This window comes from Nomia melanderi, chromosome 2 (assembly GCF_051020985.1).
Source record: "Nomia melanderi isolate GNS246 chromosome 2, iyNomMela1, whole genome shotgun sequence".
Classification (NCBI taxonomy): Eukaryota; Metazoa; Arthropoda; class Insecta; order Hymenoptera; family Halictidae; genus Nomia; species Nomia melanderi.
In genome coordinates, this window is record NC_135000.1 from 2,661,059 (window position 1) to 2,673,651 (window position 12,593).

At 34.1% G+C, this 12,593-nt stretch overlaps 1 protein-coding gene across 2 annotated transcripts in view; it reads left to right on the plus strand.

Annotated features, from left to right (window-relative positions):
- LOC116425831 (uncharacterized) overlaps positions 1–12,593 on the plus strand; it is a 63,324-nt gene that overhangs the window by 29,350 nt on the left and 21,381 nt on the right. The window lies entirely within an intron of this gene.

A 12,593-nucleotide genomic window follows, 5' to 3' on the forward strand; every position in this document is an offset into this window, starting at 1 on the left:
AATTAATTTCTTAAGTTTTAATCATTTCTCCTCAACTGTATTTTGGATACTTCATACAGTTAATTTTATAATCGTCATGGGAAATGTCGACAAGTCAATTTAGAATATGCTAAGGTTGGAAAATAATTATAAGTTAAAATTTCGAAAGCTGTCTTTTGACACTGGTAAGAATAGTGTTAAACGATTGATACTCGTTGACGAAGAAAGATTAAAAAACAAAGAGTACAAAATACAAAAAACAATTCAAAAAAATGTCAAATGCACAGCGTCATAAAATAAGAAATATTAAAACCGAAACGTAGCAATAAATAACTAATTATATCCTTAAAATATTTCTAATTTCTAAAGCCGTTTAAATAAAAAACTGACAACCTCTGTGCAACTGGTAGAATGTCATAGAAATACCTACAATCCCAGCAATGAATTGAATTAGACCCTGAAATTAACAATTTATTTAATTACTAACCAAGGTTCCGAGATACCAGAAGCTAATAAACAAAAACGACTAAAAATATCATTTGAATGTTCAAGTGGCATCACGATAAACTGCAAACGTGTTAAAAATTGATAATCCACGGTCCGCGATGACAATTTGCCAGTCGAGGTCAAATGAAAATCGGCGAGCGAGCCGATAGACCGGTAAGATGATTCAAAAAACGGGTTCCAAACGAGCGCCGGGCAAGAAGACAGTCAGGCACGGAAGGGGCCTCGCAGTCCAAGGCAAAATAAACATAAAGAACGGGCAGAATGACTCGCAATCCTGATGATACTGGTCTTTCCTTGAGTCGGCCGGCGAGCTGAGTTAACGATCGACGGTTGATTTTTGAGCGACCTCGGCAGCAGCTTCAAAAAATCATTTCTCGTTAAACGATGGTCCCAACTGATTCAAATAATCATCGAAATTAATTATTTCCAACGTTCGAGAATAATAAAAAAGATACTGGAGATCGTTGTTGACATGTGTTTCCTGCCACTTGTAGTTGCACAGTTACTTTTACAATAGAATTAAAAATTATTTAATTATTCCGGCTATTGAGTTAAATAATTCTAAGTAAAGAAATTGATTTTTAGTCGGTTTTTGTGTAGGTTCGTTGAACTGTGAAAAATACTTAAATGGAGAAGGAACATATTGGTCGGTGATTTCTTTGATAATTTATTGGACTGTGGAAATACTGTATACTAAGAAGGTAATGAAATTATATAGTTTACTGATTTCTTCGTCAATTTATTATATTGTGAAAATAATCAATACTAAAAAGATAAAGGAAATGTATTGTTTACTGAATTCTCTGTTAATTCGTTGCAGTGTAAAAATAGTTTACATTAAAAGGAATAAATAAATACATCGTTTATTGGTTTCGTTCTCAGTTTATTACGATGCGAAAACAATTTATATTAAAAACCAAAGAAAATACGTTTCTCCAGTAATATCTTTATCGCTTTATAGCATTGTAAAAGCAATCTGTAGTAAAAGGAAAAGTAAATAAACTTAATGATGCCTCTATCTAATATAATTTTAATAACACTGCAAAAACAGTCAATACTAAAAAGAAAAGAAAATACATTTTCCAGTGTTATTTTCGTAAATTCATAACACTCTAAAAACAATGTACAAAGTGAGTCATTTAACTGTGCCATCTGACTTTATTTCTAAAACATTTATTACATAAAACGAAGTTACAAACGAAAGTTATTCTGTATCAATCAAACCAACCGTCTTGTCATCAATAGTAATTTGAGCCATATATGCCAAACAACTTCTGCCTCGACCATTTTTCTACCCAACAAATAAATTCTGCTGGTATGATTAAACCAATTAAGTGTGGAATTTAGTTTCAAAAATCTCTCCTTGTGCGCGCAATAAAATCAAATAATGAAGTGTATACTCGTTAAATGCAGGCCAAATGCATTTAAAATATATCCTAACGAAAAACTAAAGCGAAACGGAGAAGAATTACATGTTTGTCTCAAAAAATAAATAATCCATCGTTGAAAAAGTTGGCACTAGTAAGAGTTTTAAGATGACGTGTATACTCGTCAAACACAGTTAACTGGTTAAACGAATCACTCCATGTATCAAAGATGAACAAATAAGGAGGTGCATATTCAAACTAGAAATCTTACAATCAAGTAACCTTAGGACAATTGTTAACTCGTTAGGGAAATAAAATTCTGGGTTATTATTTCCATTCAACTATGATCTCGACACTACTTCATTATTCATAATCTATTCTTTTTATTTTCATGTTATTTGTTTATTTAGAAAGGACAAATTTTTGATGGTTATTCAATGTCTACGTTTAGTCCAAAAGTTAACGAGTAATAATAGAAAAGTAACATATCATTTATATTGAAAAGCAATAAATACCATTCAGATTTCTTAAATTCAGTTGAAAATTTTTATCACGAGTCTGACACGATATTGTAGGTCGAGGAGTTAACACTAGAACTACCAAATGGGTCAAAATGACCCACTCCTGATTTTTCTTTTGCGATTACTGAAGAGGTACAAGTATCTCTTCGAGAAATTATTAAAGAAGCCGATTAAGTAATACCCAAGCTGAAATTTAAACCAACTCAAATCTTAATGAATCCACGTTCATAGTTTTTCTAATGAAATTTTCAAAAGTCAGTTTAAACGCTCGGTAGTTCTAGTGTTAATTCACCGAATCTTCAACTGGACAAATTCTAAAAATTCCTAAAGAGCAAACGAAACAAATCTCTACGAAAAACTAGAAACAAATCACATCAACACTAAACGTACCACAACCGGTGAAATAAGCGATATAAAAATTCGATTAATTATATCACCCCACGAATTAGTTCATCAATTTTTGTCTTCTCTTCTATTTCTGCTTCCATTAACCAATTAAGTGTGTTTGACGACTATATCCGTCATGGAGATGTGGCACAATTTGGTGTCATGATGATTATATCCGTCATGCGTAAAATTTTGTTACAATTTGATATTTAAATTGTAATTCTGGCGAAAACTAAATTATATTCGTAAATTTTAGTATGTTTAAAATGTTTAGAGGTCAAGACGAAATGAAACAAACAAATGAAAATTATAAATAATTTGAGTTGGATTCATAACTTCCTGAGAGCTAACTCGTAAGCAGTGCAGTAACACTGGATCTTTGATTATCCCGATTTTCATCCTGATGTATCAAAACCAAAAAAAAAGCATATTAGATTCTCTAAAGTATATTAAATTTTTAACTTCTATAAATATTTCATTTTCTTTTCTAAGTTTTCCGTTCATTATGTATAAATATATGTTCATGTTGAGCGACTGTGTAAATATTACTAATAAAATAGTTCATTTTCTGAAATAAAGTCGTCTTTTTGACCCAATATTTCAACAGTGCCACTCACTCTGTGTTTGACGACTATACCCGTCATCGCTTGATTATCGCGACACACACTGGTGGGCGCTTTGCAAAGAGATCGCCACAGTTAACTGGTTAAAAAAAATCGATCATCTAATTCGTGCATTTTCACTTTGCAATCAATCATTCACCTCGTCACTTTAGAAATAGGTATATACAGAATACTAGTACGCTCAGCGTTAATTGCTGAGTAATTTCACCGTTGGAAGTAACGAACAACAGTATTCTCCGATTATTGTCTTTCGAAAATGAAAACGTGAACAAGGAAACTACGGAGGCCAGTGGACATTGCTCCCCAGTGAATGAAAAGCGAAACTCCGATGCTCCCGCTGTTGCTTCAGCAAGCGAGACACACCGTGGCACAAAGTTTGGAGTCAATGGAAGCTCCAGCCTGAAAAGTTCGCCCGCCTCTGGGGTCATAAAGAGAATAACTCGGCCAGGCACGTGAGACAATGCCTCCTCCGCCTTGACTGGATGTTGCGAGACGGCTTATGTACACGCTACACCGAGCAGAAACTTCAGTCTACGTTACATAAGAGAAAAGCCAGCCGGTCGCCTCCGCCCTGCCTCCCTCGCCCGTCAAACTTGAATCACCTTGTACACGTCTAGACGCATTTGATTAAGCCACCTTTGAACTATTTCTGAACCGTAATTTCCTGTCAAACTGATTTTTCATTGACCAAATTGGAGTCTGAAGATTTCACGCATATAAATGTGGATGCGACAGAAAAATATCTTAACCTTTTGCGCACCTTTGTCAGCGTGATTCGACATCAGTTTTATTCGCAGGTGTGATTCTTTGTTAATATATTTTTCAAGTAGATTATATTATTATGTTATTTTTGATATTATTATAAGAAGAATCTGTTTACACTCATCTCTACGAACTATCTGTTTTCTTAAATGCATTTCAAATAAAATATCGTAATGGTACAGAGTTATCGAGGAAAAAATGCAAAAGAAATTCGGAGTGCAAAGGGTTCAAAAAGAAATAGATTGAAGACAACGAAAGTAGAAGCTTGGAACTCGAAACTAGGAGACGTGTTAAAATGACCCATTCCTGATTTCCTTTTTCGCAATTATTAAAAAGGTAACAGGTGTTTCTCTGAGAAATTATTAAAGAAATTGTTTTGACAATACAAACATTGAATTTGAAATTAATTAAATGTCTTAATAGATGCAACCTTCAAATTTCTATACAGTAATTTCAAAAAGTCAGTTTGACTGATTGGTAGTTTCAGTGTTAAAGAGGAAAGTTAGTGTTAAAGAATTAGTTAATACGATTTTGGTTTAGTTTCTTGTTTTGTCATTTTGTTGATAACAACAATTAGTAGTTATTACAGATTTCTTAATAATCCACGTTCATTTGGTTTATTCGCCACTGTTTGAAGATTTATTGCCATTAATTTTCATCGTTTCTTGATGAAAATCAGGGAAAATCTATTAATTACAAATCAATTTTCATGAACTAAATTATGAAAACAAAATTCTATTACTATACAGAAGAAATAGACGTAGACCAATTTTTATTAACACGTACAAACTAGAGATCCAAATGTTCTCATTTTCAAAAATTAATTGTCGCGAACCAAATGGAGAAAAATAAAACAAATCATCACCGAGAAAATACATTCTCCAAAACAAGAACAAAGAAACACACCTAATTTTTATAAACACATACAGCCTACGAATACAAATTACAAATCCAAATAAAAGTACCTCCTTCCTAGTATAAGCAAAAAAATCACATCTAATTTTTTACATCCTTTGTTAAGTCGGACATGCATAAATGCATAAGGATCGGCGGTGCAGCGATCACACACGAAATTACAGAGCGCAGGGAGCGGAGGAGTCGATAGAGCATCGTCAGTTAGCCGCACAGACGCCGTTAGCCTTTATTACTTTCCAGGTTTTCAGTCGTGGGTGGCAGCTTTCTCAAGGGAACCTTGTAACACGCGTTGCACATCGCGCCCGGTTATCTAACGACCGAAAGAAACACGCTCGACGGTAAAATGATCGACGTTGGCCGGTCATCGGTTGCAATTAGAGCCGACAGACATCTGGATCTTGACGGTGACCGAATAAAAAGATAATCGATAAGCGCCGCGACGACTGGTTTTAATCAACTTCCGGGTTTTGTGTTGTCCGAGGGCCGGTGGACCTGTTGCGGAATAATTGGAGCTGTTACACAATGAAATAGGGAAATATTGCATTTCTATGAAAATTGATTTAGTTAAGGTTATGATACTGTTCAGTTGTGCGCAGGGGTTTGCAAATTCACCGTGGAAGCAGTTGCTTTTTAGAGGGTTTTGTAATGTCTCGGTTGAATAGAGTTTGTGTGAAACATAAGTAAGTGTAACAATGGAATAAAATAAAAAGATAAGTGAAAATAAAATAAAAATAAGATAATGAAAGTAAAATAAAAATAAAATGAATGAAAATAATATAATAATAAAATAAAATAGATATAATATAATAATAAAATAAAATAGATCCAATATAATAATAAAATAAAATAGATCTAGTATAATAATAAAATAAAATAAATTATATAATATGATATAATATATAATATAGTAAATGTTTTAGAATATTTTTGACATATCCTTAGAAGAAACAATATATAAATCAATGTAGCAAAATGGTTAACATTCTTTGCAAATGTAAAATACACAATTTTCTACACAAAGATATAAAAATACATAAGTATTACACTGTTATTATTTATTCAGTATGTCGAATTACTTCCTTTTTCAATTATTGATTTCAATTTTAGAGAATCAGTGAATCTTCACTTAGCAAACAGTACTCAATGAACATCTCAACGACCGACGTCAAAATGAATAAATCTCATTCAACAACAGTAACAAAGACATCTCAGTGCATCATGATATCCTAAAGATTTACAAAAATTCCTTATTACATCAATAACCAAATTCCAACCAACTCATCAATGATAATTGATAAACAAATAATCAATTCAATGAATGTTTACCAACAAAAAGGAGTTTCAAACGTATTGTTTCCCCCATTTAGAAGCGCGAACACAAATTCACACTTCAAGAAAGAAATAAAAGAAAAAGAAACTAAAACTAATTAGCAATTTCGAAAATCGTTAGATGATATCTACGAATAATTAAATACGACCGTGTCGCCTCCGTATTTCGCGATGGTTTCCTGCTCATCGCGATCTTGCCCAAGCATCGTCGGAAAAAGCATTGAAAAACTACGCTGCTACCATCCAGCCGTCAACCAATGAAATTTTTTCTCTGACGTAACAACATTATGAAACGATCGAGACGAAGATAACAGAAGTGAATCACGTGCACGTGGGTGTGCGGCGTTATTCTTTCTGTTCCTTTTTTTTTTCGTTTCTTCTGTCCATTTCGAGAACTTTCCATGCTACAAATACTAATATCTGAACGGAATATCTGACGGTTTGGGTGTACGGTTAGCGAACACCGAGAAACGATATTGCAAAAATGAAAGCTGTTACATATAGATCGAAAACGCACGCCCCTGATTTTCTAGGGAAACTCGTGATCCACATTGCCATTCTAATTTTCTCGGGGCCTATTCATGTACGATGCTTTCGGTTTCGAACGTTTTCAACTGAAACATTTCTGATTTGCAGGATGCAAAAGGATATTTTATAAGGAAACTAACTTTAGCTGTATTTGCTGATTTGAATAATATTAATACGATTAATGGTGTTTAATTTTAGAGAATGATTGTGTTCGAGTATTTTACACATTTTATGAGGAAACTTGTAGTACAAATTGACGTTTGTATTTTTAGGACTCTTCAGAAATTTTTAATAAGAAATGATATATTTTCTGTGAATATGTTATGGTATAATGTAGTTAAATATAATTAAAATGTATGTTTATTTTATTATTTTATATATCGTATGGAAAACATTTTAATTTAGGTTGAAGTTCATAAGCTTATGTAGTCCATTACTGTAACTATCTATTTAACGAATTTTGAAAGTATAAAATTGTGATACTCACAAGTAATTTACGGATATTATAAGAAACCCCATTGTGCGCCTTGGTTTATATTTTTCCCAGATTATTCATATAGAATCGTCATTAGCTCAAACTACTTAAGAAGCACAGATTTTCTTGATAAATCCTTAATTTACTACACTTATGACTAACATGAGAAGCATATGCTTCACAGTTAAAGTTACAAAAAAGTTAAAAAGTTATAATTTTCCACATTTTTGAAGAACGTATCCAATGAAATGAATATAATTTAACATTTCAATTATTGTAATATAATATAGACGTACATATATATTCAATAAATCTTACAATGAATCTACTTATTCGCGTGGTCGTTCCTACTATGTTAGATTCTATTAAAATAAAATTGACCTAGTCAAGAATTATTAATATAAAAAAATTTTAATTTAAACAATTACATCGTACAGCGAAGTAACAGTATCTTTTGAAGTGCAGTAAAAGTATGTGGCCACAAATAGACCAATAATAATTACAGCAACAGTAAAAGTGCATTATTTATGATACACGAAAGCCGCAAACATGCTGCAAAGAGAAACTCTGGTCATATACGCCATTTTCTAACGCCACGGATCCAATGTGTCCTCGATTTGATGGTAGAACAATGCTGCGAATGCAGGCAGAGTGTTTGGGAGATCCTCATTGACGGTGATGATTCACAACGATCGTCCGTCTTTGAATTATAATGTGCACAGCCAGATTACAATTAGATGCAATAAACTGAATATAGTCAACATTGTGTACCACGATTGACTATTGTGCATTACATTCCCTGGCGAAGCAATTATTGCCAGTACAGTTGATGGACTTAATGCCTGTTCTCACAACACGCGTATAATTAAATTTATCTGTGCTTATTTTGATTGGTTTCCACTTAATCAATCTGTATCCAGCAGAAGTAATGGCGAGTGAATGTAGATCTCCGAGTGCTTCTGAAAGATTTATTAACCAGTTAGCCGTCTTTCGCGAATATAATCGTCATGAAGGAACGGCGAGGTTTTGTGGTATGACGAATATATTCGTCATGAAGAAATTGTGAGGTTTTGTGGTATGACGAGTAGACTCGTTATGAAGAGTTGGCAAGGTTTTGTCGAGTATACTCGTTATGAAGAGATGGCAAGATTTTATCGAGTATGTTTGTCATGAAGAATTAGCAAGGATCTATCGATTATACTCGGCATGAAAAGATAACAAGGTTCCATCGAGTATACTCGTCATGAAGAGATGGCAAGATTTTCTGTTACGACAAGTATACTAATCACGTCGAACTGTTTTGTCGAGTATACTCGTCATGAAGAGACGGCAAGGTTTTTTGATACGACGAGTATACCGGTCACGTCGGAAAGGCAATGTTTTGTCGAGTGTACTCGTCACGTCGAAATCTCAAGGTTTTCTGTTATGGCAAGTATACTCGCCTAAAAGCAGCTAATTGATTAAGGGAATATTCACTTTCCAAGCAACCAATTTTATAGGTATACATTACTTGAATCAAAATTGTTGAAAAAATTAATTGCAGAAATGAACTAATACTCATACTAGAAATAAGATGTACACTTTTCAAAGAAATTGCAACAGCTAATTAGTTAAGCCTGACCACGACTGTAACTAGTTACAGAACAAAAGAGAACAAGTTAAACGATAAATTTTTCTACTGCGAACAGAAAGAAAAGGAAGAATAGAAACTGAAAAACCAATTAATCGGACAATATAGAAATTAATATAAAATTCAATGAACAAAAGAAAAGCAGAATTTTAAGTCCGACCATTTGACCGGTTCCCCGTTCGGTTAGCATTGACATAAAATCTACCGAACATTTTATATGATTAATATGTAATCCCTATAAAAATTCTAACAATAGATTATTCTCAGTGTCTTGAAATACTCGTTACAGTATTCAAGTGAAAATACTAATTTTCGAAATCATTTCAAATATTCAACGTTTTCAAGGTATCAATAATTACGAAATAAGAAACCGAAACCAGTCGTTTCGACTAACACGGTAGCTTCAGTGTTAACGCTACTGAAGGGTTGAAAACTGTAAAAAACCTTCCTGACGTCCACAGAATAAAAAAAACACAATATATCCGGTATCCTTCAAAAGGTTCAAGCAAGACAGACCAGTCCGCCTCCTAAAATAGTCCGTTCGCCGGCCTGAAGTGCCCGCGACTGTTCAGACCACGTGTCTCTGAACCCGTCCTAAGGTTACGACCTCACCTGACGGGTGTTGTACCGGGCATACATCGCCGGGGAGCCTCCGCCGAAGGGAACCGGTATTAAAGTCAATGAGAACTGGTTCGTGAAGAGAATATGATGTCACTTTCGTCGCGAGGCGGCTCGCCAGAAAATAATAAACAGGGGCCACGCGCTGCGAATGGTAATTGAGGATTAGATACGATTCCGGTGCACGATCCCTCCCCCATTTTTCTTGCGGAGAGGCTCTCGAGTTACTTCGAGGCGCGTACGTAAGTATGTATACTTGTCTCGCATTTTCCTTGGCCTTATTCCCGTTCCATCGCGATACATGCGTGTTCTCTTTGCCGATGTAAGGACAGTCATCAAGGTCCCAACGCCACGGTGGATTCCCGGACGAAATGGGACGGGAATAGGGAAGGAAAATTATTTTGAAAGTGGGGAATTCGAAGGCAGTTTGATTTATTGTGGTCTGGGTTTTATGCAGGATAGAAAGAATGAATTGTTTCGAAGATGGAGAATTTTTCTGTAATTTAATTTATTATAGATTGGGTTTTATGTAGGATAGAAAGAATGAATTGTTTTGAAGATGGAGAATTTTTCTGTAATTTAATTTATTATAGGTTGGGTTTTATGTAGGATAGAAAGAATGAATTGTTTTGAAGATGGAGAATTTTTCTGTAATTTAATTCATTATAGGTTGGGTTTTATGTAGAATAGAAAGAATGAATTGTTTTGAAAATGGGGAACTCTTGTGTAATTTAATTTCTTATAGGCTGAGTTTTATGTAGAATAGAAAGAATGAATTGTTTTGGAGATGGAGAATTTTTCTGTAATTTAATTCATTATAGGTTGGGTTTTATGTAGGATAGAAAGAAAGAATTGTTTTGAAAATGGAGCATTTCAATGTAGTTTGATTTCTTGTGGGCTGGGATAGGTATGGGTTTTAGTCAGAAATAGGAAAGGAAGATTGTTTTAAAAATGGAAAATTTTTATGTAATTTGATATATTATGGCCTGGGTTGGATCTGAGTTTTAATGAAAAATAGAAAAAGAAATTGCTGTAAATATGATCTGGGTTTAAATCGGGAATAGAAAAGAAAATTATTCGAAAAATAGAAAATTTTTATGTAGTTAGATTCATTATGATCTGAGTTAGGTCTGGGCTTTAATCAGAAATAGAAAAAGAAGATTGCTTTAGAAATAGAAAAATTGTGTCTAATTATTAAACTGGGTTTTAATCAGAAAGAGGAAAGAAGAATCAGTTCACAGCAAGCAGAGTCGTTGGAACACTTCATGCCATTTTCCTTTCTACAAATGAAAATCTCGAGTTTCTACCGTCCAATTATCAGGCTCGTGAATCGCACTAAGCTCGTCCGGGAACGCTCTTCCGCGGCGAATCGGCTCGGGACACACTGGATATTCGAAAAACAAACGAAAGCGATTGCGTAAGCATCTCCTTTTCGTTCTTCATTGCCGTTCTCCGTTCAACGAACCGCGATAACAAACTTGCAGAGTTCATTCACTTTTACCCTATGAATTCCAGTTGGTCGAGGTATATAGCCTTCTTCAATTCCTGTATTCACTTTCTCCATAAGCAACCAATAAAAATAATATCCAATCTCAAAAATATAAATTCAAATTTTCCACATGTTAAAGTTAATATTATATCAGTAGCACAGATGATTTATGCCGCCAGTGACATAGTTAGTCTACAACACAAAGCGGCACGAATTATTTGTGCACAGGAGAAAATGGAAATTAATGCCATTTACTTTTACCCTGCGAATCCCTCTCAGTTCAAATATATATTTTTGTCCGCTATCAAAATTCACCCTCGCCACAAGCTACCAATCAAATAACAGCATCCAATCCGAAAAGTATAAATTCAAATTTGTAATATTTCAAAGTTCATGTTTTACCAGTAGCACGGATAGTTCGTGCCGCCAGTAACACGTACGGTACATGGGAGCAAACGGCACGAATCATTTGGGCACACAAGCAAATGAAAATTAATACCCCAAGGCGAGTCGGCTTTGGAAACGTAATCGAGGCAGGTTATATCGAGTCACAGCTGTTCACCTCAGTCGCCATAATCCATTCCCTGACTTTCCTCGTTGTACAGTTACTTCAGGGTGAAAGGTGAACCCGTGTACCTCATCCCCCCTTCTCGCCCCATTCCCTTCGTGATAGATACTGGAGGAGGATCCGCGGCGCAGTGCTCGTCAAAGGTGATTACACCACCATCGAGAGCCTTAGCTTCATTCTGCTTCGCCTTTCGAGAATGGATGTATCATAGGAACGATTTAGTGATCGCATAAATGTCTCAATGATTTCGTTTGAGAAACAGTAACTTAGAGGATCGTTAAATTCAGGAAAAATATGCTTATGATTTATAAGTTGTGTAGGGATGTATCTATAACTTTCGCAACGTTGGGTATTCTGCGCGATGAGTATGGTAGAAGTAATGTTAAATTAGATTTTCAAATGATAAAAACTGTAGACAAGATTTATTTATGTTTGGTAGCTTATGGCGATGATGTGTACTTTAAATGGAACTTTCGACAGATTCTTAAGTAATCTTCTTATTAGTCAAGGAGAGTTATAATGGATGTTATGATTAAATCTGATAATTTTATAGAAGATAGAAGTGAAAATTAAATTAATGTGTTTAATCTAGATACTGAACTTTATTTAGAATAATTACACATGGTTTTGTGACAGTCCATAGAAACTTAGTCACACAAAATGATATATATTGATAGATTATACATTATCCATAGTATTTTTTTTATATCCGCAACCTCAACTAAAAATTTCTATTATATATTATAATATATAATAAATAACTATATATTACAGCATAAACAATAAAGCTGTATATTATTAAAAATCAATATTATACCTTATATATGGTAATACGTATTAAATAATTATGTATGTAACGTGTCGAAATTTTAACTTAAAATCATTTTCTCAGCTT